This window comes from Hemiscyllium ocellatum, chromosome 2, assembly GCF_020745735.1.
Source record: "Hemiscyllium ocellatum isolate sHemOce1 chromosome 2, sHemOce1.pat.X.cur, whole genome shotgun sequence".
NCBI classification, from domain to species: domain Eukaryota; kingdom Metazoa; phylum Chordata; class Chondrichthyes; order Orectolobiformes; family Hemiscylliidae; genus Hemiscyllium; species Hemiscyllium ocellatum.
The window spans coordinates 4212262-4235874 of NC_083402.1; the positions used below are offsets into that span (position 1 = coordinate 4212262).

Below are 23613 nucleotides of genomic sequence, written 5' to 3' on the forward strand. Positions count from 1 at the left end.
AACAACAATTACCAATGACCTGAATTTAGCAGGCACCCAACAGCAGGAAGAGGTGAAAATCCATGTCTCCTTTCTGTAGGACTTTATGAGCAAGGAAAAGGATTGCATTTCCTTTGAGAGAAGGGGCAGATCAGTGAAGAAAAACAATACTCTTCAGTCCAATACCTACAGTCTGTTAACAATATAAATGTTGCCAAAACCCTCTCTGCAGCCTTGCAGTAACAGCTGTTTGACAGCTGTAGTGTGTGAATGGGTTGGTCCCAGACACATGCTTACTTTGGAATGTAGACTGGCTACTTTCACAACATTGGTGTCATTAAATGGCACCCTCCTCTCCCATATATTCTATTTTGTATCAGAGGTTTGTTTTTTTTTACAAATTATTTCTTTGCTTATCGTCTGATAGCACATAAGGGGTGAATGGATCTCTGGATTTTGAGAGGGGGTTTTCTTTGCCAGAATTTTCTTCCACTTTATTTTGGGCTTCTCCTGAAGGTATCATTTATTAAGTAGTTGCTGCAAACCACTGGTGAATGACAGGGAATCATGAGAGAGGCAGAAATGCATCCATTTTATAAAATGATCTTCATATTTTGATATGAACCATGGTCACCCCTGCCCCTTGGCACTGAACAAGCTGATGAGATCAGTTTGCTGCTGTGCTGAATCCTGTGCTGTGTTATTGACGATCAAAGATGGGTGCACTTCTGTCTCTCTCATGATTCCCTGTCATTCACCAGTGGTTTGCAGCAACTACTTAATAAATGATACCTTCAGGAGAAACTCGAAATAAAGTGGAAGAAAATCCTGGCATTCCTGCTTCTCTCATGATCACCATTTGATAAGTTTTCCAAACATGACAGCTGGTTGTTGGAATTCTGGAAAAGTCAGTCTTTAATGCTTGCTTCACTGTCAGCATCTTGCTCTTCTTCCATTAATCCTTCCACTAGGATTAGCCTTGATGATTTATTTGGATACAGGGAGCCTGAAGATCTCCATTTGGCTTCACCCAATATTATTTAGATTCTCTCATTGCTGTGGTATCCTTCCATTCCATTGATTCCTTTCACTGCCCAGTTTACTCTCAAGATCCATCTTAAGCTCTATTGGGTTTCCTTTCTACCTCCTTCCCAATGCTCCAAACATCATCTCCAGACTGGTCTATAGTGACTGTAAAAGTGAGTGCATTCCAGATCTTCATCATTCATTGAGTGGAAATGTCTATCCTCGTTGCTTTTGCTAATTATCTAAAATATGCACCCTCTCATTCTGAATCATTCACTCAATGAGAACAGTTTCTTCCTACATACACTTATAATTCTGAATGCCTCCATTAAATCTACTCTCCAAAGAAAATAGCCCCAGCTTCTCTAATCTAATCTATAACTGACAGTCTTCAACTCTGGAACCATTCCTATTAATCTCTTCTGCAGTCTCTCCAATGCATTCACATCCTTCCCATTGTATTGCTCCCAAAAACTGTATACAGTACTTCAGCTGAGGATGAACTGATGTTGAATGTAAATTTATTACAACCTTCGTGCTCTTACACTCTGCCCGTCCTAATAAGTCCAGGACACATTTGCATTCTGCAACTTCTCAGTAAGAACTGCCAGTAACTTTGCGGTTGTCTTTTAGTATTTAAACACAGAAATAAAACTTGAAATTCACTTTTCAGCTACTAAAAACCTTTTCTATCACTCTTTGCAAAACTGCATTCTGCTCCACTCACACAGCCAACATCTGTGATTCATGTGCTTTACATGAAAAAGTAAGTTTGAGATGCTCAACAGATGTTATAGACTCATAGAAATGTACAGTACAGAAATAGACCCTTCGGTCCAACTCATCCATGTCGACCAGATATCCTAACCTAATCTAGTTCCATTTGCCAGCATTTGGCCCATTTCACTCTCAACCCTTTCTATTCATATACCCATCCAAATCCCTTTTAAATGCTATAATTTATACCAGCCTCCACCATTTCCTCTGGCAGCTCATTCGATACATCCTTTGCATGAAAAAGTTGCTCTTAGGTCCCTTTTAAATCTTTCCCCTCTCAAAAATTAAACCTATGCCCTAGAGCTCTGGATTGCCCCAACTCAGGGAAAAGACCTTGTCTATTTACCCTATCTATGCCCCTCATGATTTTACAAATGCCTATAACGTCACCCCTCAGACTCTGACGCTCCAGCAAAAACAGCCTATTCAGCCTCTCCCTATACCGCAAACCCTTCAACCCTGGCAACATCCTTGTAAGTCTTTTCTGAACCCTTTCAAGTTTCATAACATCCTTCCAAAAAGGAAGGAGAGTCGAGAGTGTGTTGCTGGAAAAGCACAGCAGGTCATGCAGCATCCGAGGAGCAGAAGAATCGATGTTTCGGGCATAAGCCTTTCATCAGAATTCCTGATGAATGGCTTATGCCCGAAATGTCAATTCTCCTGCTCCTTGGATGCTATCTGACCTGCTGCACTTTTCCAGCAACACACTCTTGACTCTGATCTCCAGCATCTGCAGTCCTCACTTTTTCCAATAGAAGAGAGACCAGAACTGTACGTAGTATTCCAAAAGTGATCTAACCAATGTCCTGTACAGCTGCAACATGTCCTCCCTACTCCTATGCTCAATGCTCTGACCAGTCAAGGAAAGCATACTAAATGCCTTGTTCACTCTCCAATCTACCGGAGACTCCTCTTTCGAGGAACTATGAACCTACACTCCAAAGTCTCTTTGTTCAGCAACAGTCCACAGGATCTTACCATTAAGTGGAGAAGTCCTGACCTGACCTGTCTTTCCAAAATACAGCACCTCACATTTACCTACATTAAACTCTATCTGCCACTCCTCGGTCCATCTGATCAAGATCTTGTACACTGAGGTAAGCTTCTTCACAATTTTGGTGTCATCTGCAAACTTAGTAACTATACCTCCTTTGCTCACATCCAAATCATTTATATAAATGATGAAAATCAGTGGACCCAGCACCGATCCTTGTGGCACACCACTGGTCACAGGCCTCCAGTCTGAAAAGCAACTCTCCACCATCGCTCTCTGTTTTCTACTTTCGAACCTGTTCTGTATCCAGGTGGCTAGTTCTCCCTGTATTCCGTGTGATCTAACCTTGCTAACCAGTCTCTCACAGGGAACCTTGTCCATCACCTTACTGAATTCCATGTAGATCACGCCCACTGCTCTGCCCTCAACAATCCTCTTCATTACTTCTTTAAAAAACTCAATCAGGTTAGTGAGACAACTTTTCTCATGCACAAAGCCATGTTGACTATCCCTAATCAGTCCTTGCCTATCCAAATACATGTAAAGCCTGTCCCTCAGGTTTCCCTCCAACAACTTGTGGGCTGCATGATGTCTCACTGGTTAGCGCTGCTGCCTCACAATGCCAGAGATCTGGGTTCAATTCCAGCCTTGGGGGACTGTCTATGTGGAGTTTGCACATTCTCCCTGTGTCTGCATAGGTTTGCTCCGGGTGCTTCAGTTTCCTCCCATAGTTCAAACATGTGCAGGTTAGGTGAATTGGCCAAGCTAAATTGCCCATAGTGTTCAGAAATGTGTAGGTTAGGTACATGAGTCAGGGAAATGTAGAACAATGGGGTAGGGGAATGGGTCTGGGTGTGATACCCTTCAGAGGCTCGGTGTGGATTTGTTGGGTCATATAGCCTGTTTTCGCACTGTTAGGGATTCTATGATTCTATGAATTTGCCCACCACCGACGTCAAGCTCACTGGTTAATAGTTCCCTGGATTTTCCTTTTCATCATTCTTAGCAAAAGTGGCACATTAGCCAACCTCCAGTCTTTCACCTGTGATTATCGATGAGCCAAGTATCTTTGCATAGAAGAGAACACTCCACCGTGCTGAATTTCACTGCTTCAGATCAACAGGAAAACAAATTCACTCATTGGCTAAGCAATGACAGTCATCAGTTATTGGCAAACACTGATATTTAGTCCTGAACAGTCAGTTAATCATTCATTTTTTAAAAAGTGACTCCCGCAGGAGTTATATTTATCAAATTGGCCTGCAGTTTATCACTTGCTTTCTACCATGGACGACATCCTGAAGGTCGCTCCCAATCAAAAGCTGGAGCAAGTCACGTGGAGGGAGACAGGTGATGGGGTCTGGAGTGACGATGCGACAGGTGAGAGGGGCAGGAGTGAGAGTGCAGGTGAGTAGGGGCAGGAGTGACAGTGTGACATGTGATTGGGGCAGGAGTGAGAGTGCAGGTGAGTAGGGGCAGGAGTGCAGTACAACAGGTGAGTGGGGTAGGAGTGACAGGGCAAACAGGTAAGTGGGGCAGGAGTGACAAGATCAACTGGTGAGTAGAGCAGGAGTGAGTGTGACAGGTGAGGGGGATAGGAGTGAGAGTGTAACAGGTGAGGGGGATGGGAGTGAGAGTGTGGCATATGAGTGGGACAGGAGTGAGAGGGTGAATAGGTGAGTGGGGTGGGAATGGCCAAGTGAGAATGCAGCAGATCCAAATCGGTCAGGTCAGGGTGTCTTACGGAGGTTGACAGGTATGTAAGCAGGAATTTAAGAGATGCCTTGAGCTGTTCAATGAGCCGGTATCCAGGTCAGTGGTGAGAATAGCAGAACCAAGCACAGCTTTCAGCAACCTTCTGAAAATGACAAAGACTTGTTAATGACTGCTGCACTAAGGCACATTTTTTAAAATACACTGATGGAGTTCAAATATTACTGGTAACATCAAAATGTATCATGCAGCTGAACCTCCTCAAGATGAGGGACTGACAAGGTTGGGGGTACTTCCTTCAAGATAATGAAGACTTGCCAGACCATCTCCCAAACCGGGTCATCGGCAGCTGAATCATTATGGATGTGAAGTCAGAGTGACAATGTCACTGAACCAGATGGAATCTTACAACCAATCCAGTAACTGCACGAACACCATATAGCACTCTAGTTTTCTTCTCCAAATTCATTGAACTCACTTAAGTACAATCCCAGCTGCTTCAGCACGATTCACCCTCATGTCTCCTGATTATTAGTCCAGGCCTCTAGATCACTCACCCAGTGACTTACTCACTTTATTTGATGCTTTTTTACAAGACTATGTTGTTTTGTATGATTAAATGTGAATGTGTCTGTTCTTGCCATGCTGCTGAGTGTTTCCAGAATGTTCTGTTAACACTTCCAGCAATAACAGATGTTCAGAACCCAAAGGGAGTAGAGGACATAGGAGGAGACGAAAGAGGAGGGAAGAAGAGGAGACGCAGGAGGAGGAAGGCGAGGAGATGCTGGAGGAGGGAATCAACTTGGAGACAGTGAGGTTTGTAGATGCTGGAGTTCAGAGTTGAGAGTGTGTTGCTGGAAAAGCACAGGTCAGGCAGCATCCGAGGAGCAGGAAAGTTGACGTTTCAGCTTTCCTGCTCCTCAGATGCTGTCTGACCTGCTGTGCTTTTCCAGCACTACACTCAACGCAGAAGGAGGGAAGGAGAGGAGACACAGGAGGAAGGAAAGAGAGGAGATGCAGGGGGAGGGAAGAGGGAACGTGCAGGAGCTGGTGGAGGGGCAGGGGTTCCTTTGCTCATCAGCATTTGTTGTCTTATTGAGGTACCTTGTATTGCAGGAGGGGACTGCATAACCCTACATTCACTATTACCACTCAACCTGTTAAACCCCCTCTCTCATTGTTAGTGTTGTCTTCTCTTGCACTCCCTCCTGCTCTCTCTGTTGCTTTCTCTCTCTGGTGTTCACCCCTCTCTCTTCCTCCCCTCTCATGTCTGTCATTCATTCTGGGTGTCAGGTGGGTAATACCCATAACTGCCAACCAACAGCACTGATGCCAATGGAGTGCTGTCAGCCTATTCATGGTTGGTGCTCTATGAAGGAGCTGGGCAGTGGGATTTCCTCCCCTGGGTCTCTACTCCGATGGAAGGCCCGAGGGTGGCCATTTCTATCAAGGCAGGCAGGATATGGGGACCATATCAGCTTTCAGCTTCAGAAATTTGCCCAGAAACACAGAGCTGAAAATGTGTTGCTGGAAAAGCACAGCAGGTCAGGCAGTATCCAAGGAGCAGGAGAATCGACGTTTCGGGCATAAGCCCTTCTTCAGGAATCTTTACCTGGGGTGTGCAGTGAGAGGGACTCACTGAAATCCTTGTAGAGGGAGGAAGAGAGCTTCTTCAAGGAAGGCATCCTTGCAAGAGGATTCGCAGTAGGTTAAAATCTTCTAGGAGAAAGTGAGGACTGGAGATGCTGGAGATCAGAGCTGAAAATGTGTTGCTGGAAAAGCGCAGCAGGTCAGGCAGCATCCAAAGGCTGAAGAAGGGCTCATGCCCGAAACGTCGATTCTCCTGCTCCTTGGATGCTGCTTGACCTGCTACGCTTTTCCAGCAACACATTTTCAGCTCTGATCTCCAGCATCTGCAGTCCTCACTTTCTCCCGGAAACACAGCGAGCAAGACAGATGGGTAACGAGATATGTGCAGCAAGACAGAGACTGGGAGGGAGCAAGAATGACAAAGACAGAAAGCAAGGACAGACAGAACACGTAAGTGAGTCAGAGCTCACAAGAGACCACATTAGTGAGAAAGAGAGACACACATCAGAGAGGGAGAGACACGCGAGAGGGAGAGAACATGGGTGGGAGAGAACATGAGTTGAGAGAGTGAACAGGAGTGTGAGTATAAGAGTGAGGCAGTTCAATACATTCTGTCCCTCCCAAGTTAAAGAACACGCTTGTGTTTAAATACATTCTTTCACAATCTTTGTTTGTTCCAATTATATTTCACAGTCAACCAGGAATTAGGAAATTTCAGCTGGTTAATTTTCAGTGCAGGGAGACCAATGACTCAGTGGGGATTGGAGGTCACTGCAAAGACCTGAGACAGCAAGGACCAGGTTTCTGTTAGAATGGGGGTTGAGAGAGGACAAGAGCTCCTTCACTATTTTCGAACAGGGTGACAGAATCCTCAGGGTCCCACTGAGGACAAACGTGACCCTTGGTTTGACAAAGTGTTCAGTTTTTCACTGAAGTGTCACTAGGATTACAAGCTTAAGTACAGCTTGAGCACAGTGCTGTCCAACCTAAGGCTGAACTTGTCATCACTGAATGAAGGGTAATACTTCAGGCACAGAGACAGCTGTTGTTGATCAAATGTTCAGCAGTTCCAGCTCATGGCTTTTTCAAAAACTTGTCAAGAACACAGTTCACTTTTTCCATCTCAAACCAATTTGAAATGCATAAGAAATAGCAACCTTCTCATGAAGGCTACATTGTGACAACTAATTTTAAAACACCCAGATTAATTAGGTAAGCAAGACAGAGGTGTGACAAGACACCTCACACTATGTCCTAACGGTTACTAAACTATCCTGACTGTTACTCCAATATCTTTTCCAGGAGCTGCCTGTGAAGCAGCTATTCTTCATTCCTGCAGCTTTTGGGGAGCTGTGTTGCCTGCTGTAGTCAGAAACCACACAGACAGGATTCGCCTGGTGCAGCAGGTCAGTACGTTACACTGATACCCGTACCACTTGCCAAATGTCACCTGCAAATTATTTTTGTCCTCTCCTACGTATCGAATATTCCGGCAGCAACAGCGTCTTCACAGCAGTTGGGGTGGACACCGTGTGCCTGCAGTCAGGCCTCACAAATGCCTTTTATTTCTCCTCCATGACAAGATTCTTGGTTTTAATGTTGCTCCTCTTCCTGGCTGCACACACAGGATGGGGAGCCAGAAACCAGCTTTTTGGAGTAACTATCACCCACCAACAAGAAATACTCACAGTTTTCAGGTGTGACCTGTTTCACTGTCATTTCCCCCAAGAAAAATAAACAAAGGACCAAGAGTTCACAGTTGTCCCAATTGTGCTGGTCAGATTACAGTGAGTATCTATTTCAGGCGAGCAATGGCAGGTACTTTAACACTGACAAACAGTGTCACTTCATACATGGTCCTGTAAACAGTTTTCTGAAATTCATGGAAAGTTTAAGTTTGTTGAGAAAAGGAAAGAATATTGATGCTATAACAGGAGGAAATTGTTCAAGCTGGATAATCTGGGATTTCGGACAGCTGCAGTACTTCCACTTAAAAGGCATTGTATTTAATCCAGATACATGGTATATTCACAGGACAGGAGATACTGTCCATCAGCACTGCAGTCATTTGATCCGTACACTGCAAACTTGCAAAGTTGCTTGTGGAAGAGATTGAGCAACAGGAGCAATTTCAGGTCAATATTTGTTTCAGAGAAAGCTCATTTGGACCAGCCACGATAAAGTGATCTCATACTTAACGGAGTGCTGACTGAACTGTCTCTTGAAATTATTGAGCATATTTCTCATTCCAGTGGCGTGTCTGTTAAAATTTCACAACTCAGTGACACTTTTGAGAAGTCACCTTCTTGATTTTCTATCTTTTTTGGAATTAGCATGGTCTTGAGCATCAAATCATTTGCTAAGTTTAGTTCAATCAACACAAGCTACCAAATTTCTATGTCATCAGCTCAAATTTGCTTTTTTAAAGAAAATCAAATTCCTCTGGCAGCTCATTCCATAACGTACCACCCTCTGCGTGAAAAGTTTGCCCCGTAGGTCTCTTTATTATCTTTCCCTTCTCACCCTAAACCTATGCCCTCTAGTTCTGGACTCCCCAACCCCAGGGAAAAGACTTTGCCAATTTACCTTATCCATGCCCCTCATAATTTTGTAAACCTCTATAAGGTCTCCCCTCAGCCTCTGATGCTCCAGGGAAAACAGCCCCAGCCTGTTCAGCCTCTCCCTACAGCTCAAATCCTCCAACCCTGGCAACATCCTTGTAAATCTTTTCTGAACCATTTCAAATTTCACAACATCTTTCCAATAGGAAGGAGACCAGAATTGCACGCAGTATTCCAACAGTGGCCTAACCAATGTCCTGTACAGCCGCAACATGACCTCCCAACTCCTGAACTCCATATTCTGACCAATAAAGGAAAGCATACCAAACGCCTTCTTAACTATCCTATCTACCTGCAACTCCACTTTCAAGGAGCAATGAACCTGCAATCCAAGGTCTCTTTGTTGAGCAACACTCCCTAGGACCTTACCATTAAGTGTATAAGTCCTGCTAAGATTTGCTTTCCCAAAATGCAGCACCTCGCCTTTATCTGAATTAAACTCCATCTGCCACTCCTCAACCCATTGGCCCATCTGGTCAAGATCCTTTTGTAATCTGAGGTAACCTTCTTCGCTGTCCACTACAACCTCAATTTTGGTGTCATCTGCAAACTTACTAACTGTACCTCTTGTGCTCGCATCCAAATCATTTATGTACATGACAAAAAGTAGAGGACCCAGCACAAATCCTTGTGGCACTCTGCTGGTCACAGGCCTCCAGTCTGAAAAACAACCCTCCACCACCACCCTCTGTCCTCTACCTTTGAGCCAATTCTGTATCCAAATGGCTAGTTCTCCCTGAATCCTGTGAGATCTAACCTTGCTAATCAGTCTCCCGTGGGGAACCTTGTCGAACGCCTTACTGAAGTCCATTAGATCATATCTACTGCTCTACGTGGGGAACCTTGTCGAACGCCTTACTGAAGTCCATTAGATCATATCTACTGCTCTGCCCTCATCAATCCTCTTTGTTACTTCCTCAAAAAACTCAATCAAGTTTGTGAGGCATGATTTCCCATGCACAAAGCCATGTTGATTATCCCTGATCAGTCCTTGCCTTTCCAAATACATGTACATCCTGTCCCTCAGGATTCCCTCCAACAATTTGCCCACCATCGAAGTCAGGCTCACTGGTCTACAATTCCCTGGCTTGTCCTTACCACCCTTCTTAAACAGTGTGGAATGGGAGTGTCAGCAACAGAATCACTGTGTGCTATGATGTTAGAATTTTATAACACGCAATAGATTCTGAAGTGCTTTTGCAGTCTAAGTGAAAAGAAGGATCCCAGTGCACCAGCGCAGTGAATGGCAGTGATGGAGTTAACGTTGTGTCTGCCCAAATAATATTCAATTTTAAATCTGTACTCACTCAGTGAACAAAGACAATAATAAAAATGAGCCTGATCTCGATATTAAGTTCACAGGCAAATCAGCCTGGAAATATGATACTGTCCACAGGACAACTTCAAATTCAGATTGCACTTACCATTTGAGGTGTATGTGAGTTCATTATGGGAGGGATGGAGGGAGAGAAAGATAAATGTAAGTCCAGAAACTTAAACGTTATTCAAGCTTCTCTAATTCCCTAACAACTCTCAGTGTGCAAACAAATGACTTCGAAATCACAGTACAAAGGAGAGTCATTCATTCCATGGCAGGTACGGTTTTCAATGAGAGGTCCTTGTTTTCTACTTGGTCAATTACCCCATTTAAATTCCTATTCTCAACCAGTGAATATACTTTCAAATGATGTAATCCTATCCTCTCAATCTCAATTCACATGTGGAAAAGTAGTGAATGTTCTAACCACCTTGTGTGTGAGACAGTTTCTTTAACTCTCAACGCTCTACTGTCAACTACACTGAGATAAATGACCAACAAATTTCAGTGAAGTTGGCTGAAGAATGCATTTGCTGAAAAATGTGTTGCTGGAAAAGCGCAGCAGGTCAGGTAGCATCAAAGGAGCAGGAGAATCGATGTTTTGGGTATAAGCCCTTCTGAAGAATGCATTTGGCCTAGACTGCAGGATTCCTGTGTTCTTCCCCTAGGGATACTGTGAAACATTCTGGATCATCCTGAGAGAACGTAAGAACAGGATATTGCAAATGACAGCATCTCACATAAGACCAGAAGTCCATAAGACATAGGAGCAGAATTAGGCTATTTGGCTCATCTGAGTCTGCTGTGCCATTTGATCATGGCTGATATGTTTCTGATATCCATTCTCCTGCCTTCTCTCTGTAACAGTTGATCCCCTTAGTAATCAAGAACCTACTTATCTTGTTTTAAACACACTCAAAGACTTGGCTTCCACAGCCTTATGCAGCATTGAGTTTCATAGATTAATTACACTCTGGCTGACCCAGAGTCCTCAACCGCTTCTCATATGATGGGCCCTTCGCTCCCGGAATCATTCTTGTAAACCTCATATGAACACCTTCCAATGCCAGCACATCCTTTCTTTGATACAGGGCCACTGTTCACAATATTTCATATGCTGTCTGACCGAAGCAACCTCAGAAGCACATATCTATTCTTATGTTCTCACCCGCTTTAAATAAATGCTAATATTGCATTTGCCTTCCTAACTGCCAATTGAACTTACAAAACCTTAAGAGAATCCTGAATCAAGACTCACATATCCTTTTGTGCTTCATATTTCCATGCTTACGCCTCAATTCTTCCTACTGAAGTGCATAACCTCACTTTCCCACATGCATTCCATCTGCCATTTCTTTGCCCACTTTCCTAGCCTGTCCAAATCCTTCTGCAACCTCCCTACTTTTTCAACAATGACCTGTCCCTCCTGTGTCATCTGTAAACTTCGCAACAATGCCCTCAGTTCCTTCATTCAGCTCATTAATGTATCATGTGAATAGTTGTGGCCACAACACGAATCCCTGTGGAAATCTACTAGTCAATGGCTGCCATCTGATAAAGGCCTCTTGATCTCTAATCTCTGCTTTCTACCAGTCAGCCAATCCTCCATCCGTGTCATTGCCACCAGTTTATATCACATGTGCAGCACCTTGTCAAAAGCCTCAAGAAATTCAAATAGATCACGCCAATGGCTCTCCTTTGTCTTGCTTACTTGTTACCTCCTCAAAGATTTATCAGGCATAACCTTCCCTTCGCGAAGCCATGCAGATTTAGCCCTGTTTACCTTGCACTTCTAAATACTCTGCAATCTCATCCTTACTAAAAGGCACTAAAATCTTACCAACGACTGAGGTCAAGCTAACCAGCCTGAACTTTCCCGTCTACTCCCTTCTCTTAAACAGGGGTGTTACATTAGCCATTTTCCAGTCTCTGGGACCCTCCCAGAATCCAGTTATTCCTGAAAGATCACCTGGTGGCTGTAGATTCGCAGCTTGGACTCACGACAGTGCCTGGAGTCAGGACTCCTAGCTGGAGCCTGGAATCTTGGCAGCGGTGTCTGAAGCCTGGACTCTTGGCAGTGTTGGTGAGGTGGCAGAAGCATTGGAGCTGAGTTTCCTGGAATATCAGCATCAACTTTGCTGTACCCACAGCCAGGACTCCACAAGGCGCAGTACACCTTGCAGAAGCCCTGGAGCTGTACTTGATATCCAATTTGAACAGAAGTAATTCCTTTTTATTATTTTTGTAACTCAAAACAGCGCCAGATTGTAGGAATAAAACACTTAACTGTATCTTCCTAAATACATGTGACAATAAAAATCATTCATTCATCAATGCCTCTACAATCTCCCAAGCTGTCTCTTTCAGAACTCTGGGGTGTAGTTCCATCTGGTCCAAGACCTTCAGACCTTTTAGCTCTTTCAGATACTGCAGCATTCCCTCAGTACAACACTGGTTTGTCAACATGGGTGATATGGTCAAGTCTCTCAAGTGGGACTTGAACCTACATCTTTGAACCTAAGGGTACAAGTTGCTACCCCTGAGCTTTGCCTGACTCTGGATAACTTGGAAAGTTAACCCCCTCAATACTGTTTCACCAATCATTGGAAATGATGCCTTGCTATCCACCCATCGTCAGTTTTTCAAATCTGGCTTAGATCTTGCCATAATTTTCTCTGATACAGTTATAAAAGCTTCAAATGTTTCATAACTCAAACTGCTGATAATGCATTGATAAAGAGCAGCTGATAAATGTAACATACTTAAGTTTTCAGAAGGCTTTTACATAGAACATAGAGCATTACAGCACAGTATAGGCCCTTCGGCCCTCGATGTTGCGCTGACCTGTGGAACCAATCTGAAGCCCATCTAACCTATATTATTCCATTCTCATCCAGATGTTTATCCATGGCCATTTAAATGCCTTTAAAGTTGGCACATCTACCACTTTTTAAGGCAGGGCATTCCATGCCCCTCTACTCTCTGAGTAAAGAAACTACTTCTGACATCAGTCCTATACCTCTCACCCCTCAATTTAAAGCTATGTCCCCTCATGCTCGCTAACATTATCCAAGGAAAAAGGCTCCCATTGTCCACCATATCTAACCCTCTGATTATCTTATATGTCTCAATTAAGTCACCTCTCAAATGAAAATAGCCTCAAGTCCCTCAGCCTTTCTTCATAAGACCTTGCTACCATATCAGACAACATCCTAGTAAATCGCCTCTGAACCCTTTCCAAAGATTCCACATCCTTCTCATAATGCGGTGACCAGAACTATACGCAATATTCCAAGTGCGGCCGCACCAGAGTTTTGTACAGCTGCAGCATTACCTCATGGCTCTGAAGGTCAATCCCTCTACCAATAAAAGCTAAGACACCATATGCCTTCTTAACAATCCGATCTGGGTGACAGCTTTCAGGGATCTATGTACATAGACACCGAGCTCTCTCTGCTCATCTACACTGCCAAGAATCTTATTATTAGCCCAGTACTCTGCAATCCTGTTGCTCCTTCCAAAGTGAATCACCTCACATTTTTCCACATTAAACTCCATTTGCCACTTCTCAGCCCAGCTCTGCAGCTTATCTATGTTCCTCTGTAACCTGCAACATCCTTCAGCACTGTCCACAACTCCACCGACCTTAGTGTCATCCGCAAATTCAATAACCCATCCTTCGACAAACTCATCAAAATAATTTATAAAAACGACAAACAGCAGTGGACCCAAAACAGATCATTGCAGTACTCCACTAGTAACTGAACTCCAGGATGAACATTTCCCATCAACCACCACCCTCTGTCTTTTTTCAGCCATCCAATTCTGATCCAAACTGCTAAATCACGGAATATGCCTCCTGTGAGGAACCTTATCAAATGCCTTCTTGACATCCATATACATCACATGAACCGTTTTATCCTCATCCACCTGTTTGGTCACCTTCTCAAAGAGCACAATAACGTTTGTGAGGCACAATCTACCCTTCAGAAAACTGTGTTGACTATCCTTAATCAACTTATTCCTTTCTAGATGATTATAAATAATATCCTACATAACCTTTTACAACACTTTACCCACAACCAAAGTAAGGCTCATTGGTCTATAATTACCAAGGTGTCTCTACTCCCCTTCTTGAACAAGGGGATATCATTTGCTATCCTCCAGTCTTCTGGCACTATTCCTGTAGACAATAATGACATGAAGGTCAAAGCCAAAGACTCTGCAATCTCCTCCATGGCTTCCCAGAAAATCCTAGGATAAATTCCATCCGGCCCAGGGAACTTATTTATTTTCACACTTTCCAGAATTGCTAACACATCCTCCTTGTAAAGCTCAATCCAGTCTAGTCTAGTAACCTGTATCTCAGTATTCTCCTCGACAGCACGGTCACAAGAATGCATAATCAACACAGGATTGAGGGTGTTGTACTTAAATGCATGCAATATCTGAAACAAGCTAAATGAGCTTGTAGCACACATGGGGGCCTTAAGGAGTGTAGTAGAACAGAGGGGCCTTGGAGTTCAGGTGCACGGTTCTCTGAAAACGGAGTCACAGGTACACAGGGCAGTGAAGGCTTTTGGCACACTGGCCTTCATCAGTCAGGGCACTGAGTATCAAAGTTATGTTGCAATTGTTCAATTTTGGTTACAATAGGATGTGGTTAAACTGGAAAGAGTGCAGAAGAAATTTACAAGGATGTTGCCAGGACTCAAGGGATTGAGTTTTAGGGAGAGATTAGACAAACCAAGACTTTTTTCTTGAATGTTGGAGACTGATGGGGAATCTTCCAGAAATATAAGATCATGAGAGGCATGGAGAGGGTGAGTGCATTGGTTTTTTTTCCCAGGGCTAGGGAATTGAGAACTAGATGACAGGCTAGAGGTGAAAGAATAAACGGGAACTTACTTTTTTTTCTTAAACAGAAGGTGGTTCGCATATGGAATGAGCTACCGATGGAAGTGGTTGAGCGGGTATATTAACAATATTAAAAAGACATTTGGACAAATAAATGAATATGAAAGATTGAGCAGGATATGGGGCAAGTGCAGGGAAATGAGGTTAGTGTGGATGGACATTTTGGTCAGCATGGACCAGTTTGGGCCAAAGGGCCTATCTCCATACTGTAGGACTCTATGACTCTGTAATTAAAATTGGTGAGTGAGCATCACAGAAATGTGGTTGCAAGTTGATCAGGGCTGGGAACTGAATATTCAAGGATACAGATCCTACTAAAGGACAAATAGATGGATATACAGGGTGAGGTTGTCTTTTTAGTAAGAAATGGGACTAGATTAGGTTAGGATATCTGGTCAGCATGGATGAATTGGACGAATAGGACTGTTTCTGTGCTGTGTATCTCTATAACTCAAAATTATACAGAGTTGGAAGGTGTAGAATCTATGTAAGTAGCGTTAAGGAACCACAAATGGAACAAACATCATGATGGGAGTTATGTACAGGCCTCCTAGCAGTAGTCAGGATGTAGGGAAGAAAATAAATCAGGAGATAGAAAAAGCATGTAAGAAAGGCACTATTACAATAACTATGGGGGACTTTAATATGCAGGTAGACTGGGAAAATCAGGTTGGCTACGGATCCCAAAGAAAGGAATTTGTGGAATGTCTATGCGATGGTCTTTTTGGAGCTGTTTCTGGTAGATCCACTAGGGAACAGGAAATTATGAATTTAATGGTGTGTAATGAGGCAGAATTGATTAGGCAGCTTCAGGTGAAGGCATCCCTTGAAGCCAATGACTATCATCTGATTTAATTCACCCTGCAGTTTGAGGGGGAGAAATGGAATCAGATATAATGGTGTTACAAGTGAGTAAAGATAACTGAAAACACATGAAAGAGGAGCTGGCTAGAGTCGATTGGAAGGGGAGCCTAGCAGGGAAGATGGTGGTGTAGCAATGGCAGAAGTTTCTGGGAGTAATTTGAGAGGCACAGCAGAAATTCATCCCAAGGAAGAATAAAAAAGCTGAAGGGAGGATGAGACCACTACACTAGTAGGGGAAGTCAGGGACAGCATCAAAACAAAACAAAAAACACGCAATGTGGTGAAGATTAGTGGGAAGCCAGAGGATTGGAAAGCCTTTTAAAATCTGCAGAATATACTAAATATTATACAGAATATACTAAAAAAGCAATAAAGGGGGCAGAAGATGAAATATGAGGGTAAGCTAGCTAATACTATAAAAGAAGATTGCAAGAGATTTTTTAGATATGTAAAAGGTAAGACAGAGGTAAGAGTGGACATTGAACTACTGGAAAATGAGACTGGAGAAATAGTAATGGGGAACAAAGACATGGCAGAGGAATAGAATGAGTACTATGCATCAGTCTTCACAGTGGAAGGCAGCAGCAGCATACCAGAACTTCGAGAGAGTCAGGGGGCAGAGGTGAGTGTACTGGCCATCATTCAGGAGAAAGTGCTGGAGAACTGAAAAGTCTGAAAGGGGATACAGATGCACTACACCCCAGAGGAGGTGATAGAAGCAGATACAACAGCAGCAGTTTAGAGGCATCTTGAGAGGTGCACAAATAGGCAGGGAATAGATGGATATGAACCATGTAGAGGCAAGGGGTTTTTAGTTTAGAAAGGCATCATGCACAATCTTGGTGGACCAAAGTGCTTGTTCCTGTGCTGTATTGTTTTTGTTAGATTTCTGGTTACCGGTAGCACACAGGGTTACGGGGATGGAGTGAGTGAGTAAAAGTGTTCTATCAGTTATGGTTGTATTACATGGTGGGGTAGGCAAAACAGGCTGATGAACTACTTCTGTTTCTATTTTTCTATATTCCTTTGCTAATTACATTAGAACATAATAAATAGAAGCAGAGAAGGCCATTCTGTTGCTCAAACCTGCCCAGCCATTCAAGTTCTGTGCCAGGCCTGAACTCCTGTGTGGAATGCTCTGCCCCAGAGGACAGTGGAGGCCCAGTCTCTGGATTCATTTAAGAAAGGGTTGGATAGAGCTCTCAAAGATAGTGGAATCAAGGGTTATGGAGATAAGGCAGGAAGAGGACACTAATTAGGAATGATCAGCCATGATCATATTGAATGGTGGTGCAGGCTCAAAGGGCTGAATGGCCTACTCCTGCACCTGTTCTCTATTGTCATGCCAGTCCCTCATAACCCTCAACTCCTCGATATTTCTAAAATCTATCCATCATCTCTTTTAAATACTTCCAGCAAACTAACCTTCAAAACTCTGTAGGTAGAGCTGAGAGAGAAAAAAAATTGCTTCTCAGTTTTAAACAAATACTCCATTATTCTGTAACTAGGACCCCTAGTTCAGGACTCCTCACTGGTGGAAACATCTTTTCAACATCTACCCTGCCAAGTTTCCTCAGAATAGTGTATGTTTCATTCAAATAAATCCTCATTCTTCTGGATTTCAGTAAATAAAGATCTAATTTGTTCAGTCCTTCTTGATAAATTAAACCCTTCATCCCACGATTCAGCCTAATCAGTCTCTTTTCAATTGTTTCCATTGACAATCTAATATTTATTAAATACAGGGACCAAAACCATCAACACCCTGTTCAGTCGAAACAAGACTTCTAGATTTTTAAACTCTAACTCCCTAACAACAAAGGCAAAACTTATATTTTCTTTCTTAATTATCTGCTGTACCAATCTGGTAACATTTTGTGTTTCATGCACAAGAACACCCATCTTCTTTGGTGCAGCACATTTTGCAGTTTCTCTCCATTTAGTTAAGTGTCCACCTTTTGATTCTTCCAAACACAAAGTATATGACTTCACACTTTCCTACGCTCAACACCACTTGCCATGTTTTGCCCATTCACTCAACTATCTATATCTTCTTGCAGATTCATTACGTCCCATCACAACATGCCTCCCACCTATCATCAGCAAATCTGGATGCATTATCCTTTGACCCCCAAGTCATTAATGCAACCTGAAAAAGACTTTTTAGTTCTGACTCTCTGTCTTCTGTGTGTCAGCCAATCCTCAGTCTTTGTTAATACATTATCCCCAATACTATGAACTCTTATCTTATCCAATAGCCTTCTTTATGGCTCCTTATTCAATGCTTTCTGGAAATCCAAATACACATTTACCAATTCCCCTTTATTAACTCTGCTTGTTATATCTTAAAGAACTTTAGCAAATTTGTCAAACCTGATTTCCCTTTTAGAAAACCACATTGATTCTGATTGTGTTAAGCTTTTCTAAATGTCCTCTCAATACTCTCCTACCTTGTCTAAACTTCCCTAAAGCCTCCTTGCATCCTCCTCACCAATCTCACATAATTTTGTGTCTTCAGCAAACTTAGAATACTGTGTTAAAAATCACACAACACGAGGTTATAGTCCAACAAGGTTATTTGGAGGCACTAGCATTCAGAGTGCTGCTCCTTCAACAGGTGGCTGTCAGTGCTCCAAAAGCCAATCCCTCCAAATAAACCTGTTGGACTCTAATCTGGTGTTGTGTGATTTTTAAACTTTGTCCACCTTAGTCCAACACCAGCACCTCCAAATCATTAGAAATACTACATGTGATTCCTTTATCCAAATTGTTAATGTATACTGTGAATAACTGGGTCCAAGCACAAATCTTTGTGGTATCCACTTGTCACTGTCTGTGGCTCCAAAAATGATTCAGTTGTTCCTGCTGTTTCCTGTTTGCTAACCAATTCCCACTTCATGCCAGTATATCCCACAAATCCCTTGTGCTTTGATTTTGCACAATAATCTCTTATGTGGGACTTCATCAAAATCTCCCTGAAAACCCAAATACACTTTTCCACTGACTTCCCTAATTTATTTCACTAGTTATAACCTCACAAAACTCTGAAGTGAGAAAAGCTGCTGCATCCATGAACTCCGAACTGCACTGTTGGCATATAACACATCGGAACTCGGTTGAGATGGCTCAAAGGGTAAAAAATGAGGTCTGCAGATGCTGGAGATCACAGTTGAAAATGTGTTGCTGGTTAAAGCACAGCAGGTCAGGCAGCATCCAAGGAATAGGAAATTCGACGTTTCGGGCATAAGCCCTTCATCAGGAATGAAGGGCTTATGCCCAAAATGTCGAATTTCCTATTCCTTGGATGCTGCCTGACCTGCTGTGCTTTAACCAGCAACACATTTTCAACTGAGATGGCTCAAACCCATTTCTGGCGATGCCACAGTTGGATATTACCAGGTTTTGGAAGAATGGGAAATTGTGAGCGAGTGAGGAAAAGAATATAATAAATTGGGGAATCATGGAATGAATCTCATTTTCAATCCAATGGGGTTCAGGAAGATCATCGTGGTTGATTTCTTGGAGCACATAGAAATTCCACACACAACTTGTGATATTGCCTCATATGTTACACACACCATGACATCCACAATCTAGACATGTGAACAAGGTGTGAAAACATAACATAATGAAAGATTACTGCCAAGCTGCTAAACACATGATCAGATATTTACTTTGGTTGGCTATACCGCAAGCTGAACACATGGACTACTACCAATGTAGGGCTTCAATAAGAAATATCAACAATGAAACATTTTATTTTTTTTTATTATTCATCGATGGGATGTAAGCATCTCTGGTTAAGCCAGCATTTATTGCTCATCCCTAATTGTCCAGTAGGCAGCTAACAGTCAACCACATTGCAGTGTGGCTGGAGCCATTTGTTGGTCAGACCAAGTAAGGATGGCAGATTTCCTTCCCTAAAGGACATCAGAGAACCAGATGGGTTTTTTTCCTGACAATTGATAATAGTTTCATGGTCATTATTAGACTCTTAATTCCAGTGTATCATTGAATTTACATTCCACCATCTACCATGGCAGCCTTTGAACCCAGGTCCCCAGAACATTACCTGGGTCTTTGGATTAATAGATTCATGATAATACCGCTAGGCCATCACCTACTCTTAAACCTGAAGACCCTCTCAGTTGCATCTGACTGTACAACCTTGGTTTTTGACATTAAGATAATGTATAATAATCTTGAGTATTAACTGATCCCTGTATCCTGGTTCAATGAAGAGTGCAGGAGAGCATCCCGGGAACAGCATCGGGAATACCTAATAATGAGGTGTAAACTTTTTGAAGCTACCAAAGAGGACTACTTGTATGCTAAATAGCAAAAACAGCAAGTTTTAGACAGAGCTAAGTGAACCCACAACGAACTGATCAAAAACAGCACATGATAGAGCTAAGTGAACCCACAATGAACAGATCAAAAAACAGCATGTGATAGACAGAGCTAAATGAACCCACAACAAACAGATCAGAACTAAGCTATGCAATGCTGCCACATCCAGTCATGAATGTTGGTGGGCGACACGTTGGAGGATCCAGCTCCACAAATATCCCCATCCTCAATGATGGAAGAGCTCAGCACATCAGTGCAAAAGAGAAGACTGTAGCCTTCACAACAGTCTTCAGCCAGAAGTGCCAAGTGGATGATACCTCAGCCTCCTAAAGTGGTCCCCAGCATCACAGATGCCAGTCTTCAGCAAAATCAATTCAATCCACATAATATGAAGAAATGGTTGGAGGCACTAGATACTGAAACTGCTACAGGCCCTGACAACATTCTGACATAGTACTGAAGACTTGTTCTTCAGAACTTGCCACACCCCTAGCCAAGCTGTTCCAGTACAGTTACAACACTGGCATCTACTCAACAATGTGGAAAATTACCCAAGTATGTCCTGTACACAAAGAGGAGGACAAATCCGACCCAGCCAATTCCCACCCATCAGTGTACTCTCGATATCACTAAAGTGATTGAAGGTGTCATCATTGGAGCCGTCAAGCAGCACCTGTTCAGCAATAACCTGCTCAGTAACATGATGTATAAATAGACAGATTTATTCCATTTTATGTTAACCACTTTTGATTAATAAACTTCTTTTTATTTGTTAAAACAAATCTGTAACATTGCCCGCTTCTACCCCAGTTAGAGACTGCCTCATTAAAATTAAAATAAAACAAAATCAAGCCACATCTCAGTCTGGGACATGACTTGTCCAGTAATAATAACAATCGGTGTCATAAAACTATTGAGAACATGATGTCTGTTTATTACTTGCCACAGAGTTGGAAATATATGTCTTTCAAAGCATGCAGAAGAATATTTTCGGTTTAGAGCATATTTGGAAGATAAAGGACGTGATTCAGCATTATCATTTGATCTGCTCAGGTCTTTATAACTTCCAGTCTCATCCCCAATCAACTACTTTTAGTTGCTGTTTATTAAGTTAAAAATCACACAAAACCAGGTTATAGTCCAACAAGTTTATTTGAAAGCACTAGCTTTCAAGGTGCTGCTTCTTCATCAGGTGGTTATGAAGCAGGATCATAAGACACAGAATTTATAGCAAAAATTACAGTATCATGCAGCTGAAATGATATATTGAACAAGACTAGATTAAGTCTTTCATCTTTTGGAATGGGTTTGTTAGTTTTGGTTCTTTATTACGTAAATTCCAGAACTTCATTTAAGTCATATTCTCAAGATAGCTTAAGGTTTTAAAACAGAAGGTGCCACCTCAGCTCAGATAATGTATTAAAGGTGTGAGATTAAAGTATCCCAATCTTGAGTCAGACTGGTTCTATTCCTAAAATGGAATTTACATGATATTATGTGGATTGACTGCCTGTAGGTTATGTATGGTAACACCATACAAACCTGTCACAGCAACCACAGCAAGGCATGACAGAGTGTCGTCATGGATACTGCCACTACATGTGGGGACACCACCCACCATATACGCGACAGGTACTCATGTGACTCGGCCAATGTTGTCTATTTCATATGCTGCAGGCAAGGATACCCCAAGGCATGGTACATTGGTGAGACAAAGCAGAAGCTAGGACAATGGATGAATGGACACCGCACAACACCACATAGAGGTGATTCCTCCCCGTTGGGGAACACTTCAGCAGTCCAGGACATTCAGCCTCAGACCTTCAGGTGACCATCCTCCAAGGTGGACTTTGGCACAGGCAGCAATGCAAAGTGGCCGAGCAGAGGCTGACAGCCAGGTTTGGTCCCCATGGGGATGGCCTCAACCAGGACCTTAGGTTCATGTCACACTGCAGGTGACCCCACTGCACTATAAACTTTCTCCCACACACAAACTCTTACATACTCACACACTCAAGCAGACCGTCTCTCATACGCACACATTTACACCCCTCACATTCACACCTTCTCACAGGCTTATATCCCATCACACCCATACACATACTTTAACAAGCTTGCTCACACGCAAGCACACCCTCTCTCATATACACTCACACTCACTCTGTCTCTCTCTCCTACACACAGAGACACACACAAGTCTATGGGGTGAATTTATATTTGCAGAATTATATATGCATATACATCCTATTTTGCTCAGAAAATAGATAACCTACAGTCAGTCAATCCATGTAATATCATGTAAATTCCACTTTAGAAATAGAACCAGTCTGACTCAAGATTGGGATACAGACAGACTTTAACTTTTAATTGTGAGCTAAGATGGCACCTTTTGTTATAAAACTTTCAGCTATCTTGAGAATGTGACTTAAAAGAAGTTGTGGGATTTACAAAAAGAACTAATGCGAGCAAATCCATTCTAAAAGACAAAAGACTTTATCTAGTTTTGTTCAATACATCATTTCAACTGCATGACACTGTAATCTTTTGCTATAAATTCTGGGTCTTATGATCCTGCTTCACAACCAACTGTTGAAGAAGCAGCACTTCGAAAGTTAGTGCCTCCAAATAAACTTGTTGGACTATAACCTGGTGTTACGTGATTTTTAATTTGTCCACCCCAGTGTAAAACCAGCTTCTCTAAATCATTGCTTTTTATTGGCACTATAACCACCTGGAAGACTATGACCTGTCACAGTCTTCATGACCTTACTGTAATACTGAACCAGATATAAAAGACGTGGGATGGGGATATCAGAAAGCTATTCACACCAATTGAGAGACTCCAAGACTTTGCAATACACAAACTGCCCTAGACCTGTGTTGCATACTCCACTAAAGTTTCTTACACCTTTTTTGATGGCAACTGAACACCATAACATTTTATCTTGAGAAAACTCAGGGGGCTAGTTGGAGAACAGCACCTGCAACTGATCTTAATGAGGTCTCTCCAATGAGTCCCATTGGCCTGCACTTTTCCTAAAGGCCTGAAAATTGTTCAATTACTTATTCTTTTATGACTGAACCATTGCCATCACTCTTTCTGGAGTTTATTCCAGATCAAAACAATGCACAGCATTAAAAAAGACATCTAATTACGTTCTAGCTCTTCCCCCCATTCTCTTTAATATGTTTCTTGTGGTTACCAAACTGGAAAGTTGCCTCCTTCTTAAAAACCATGACAGGTTTTAAATCTCTAGTGAATCTTCCCTCAAATGATTCTGTTCTCAGGAGAACAACCCTAATCTCCCTATGTTTCAGTTATTTCAACATCAAAGCAAAAAAAGGAAGAGCCATTGAGCAATGGACAAGGGAGGATTGAAGGAAACCAGAGAAGATACAAGATGAAGCCAATGGCCTCACAAAAGCTAAGATCACAACAAACACATGAATGTTATTTCCAACAG

General features: G+C 42.5%; 1 protein-coding gene across 2 annotated transcripts in view; it reads right to left on the reverse strand.

Annotated features, from left to right (window-relative positions):
• Positions 1–23613, reverse strand: part of LOC132821540 (growth hormone receptor-like) — a 224262-nt gene that overhangs the window by 162769 nt on the left and 37880 nt on the right. The window lies entirely within an intron of this gene.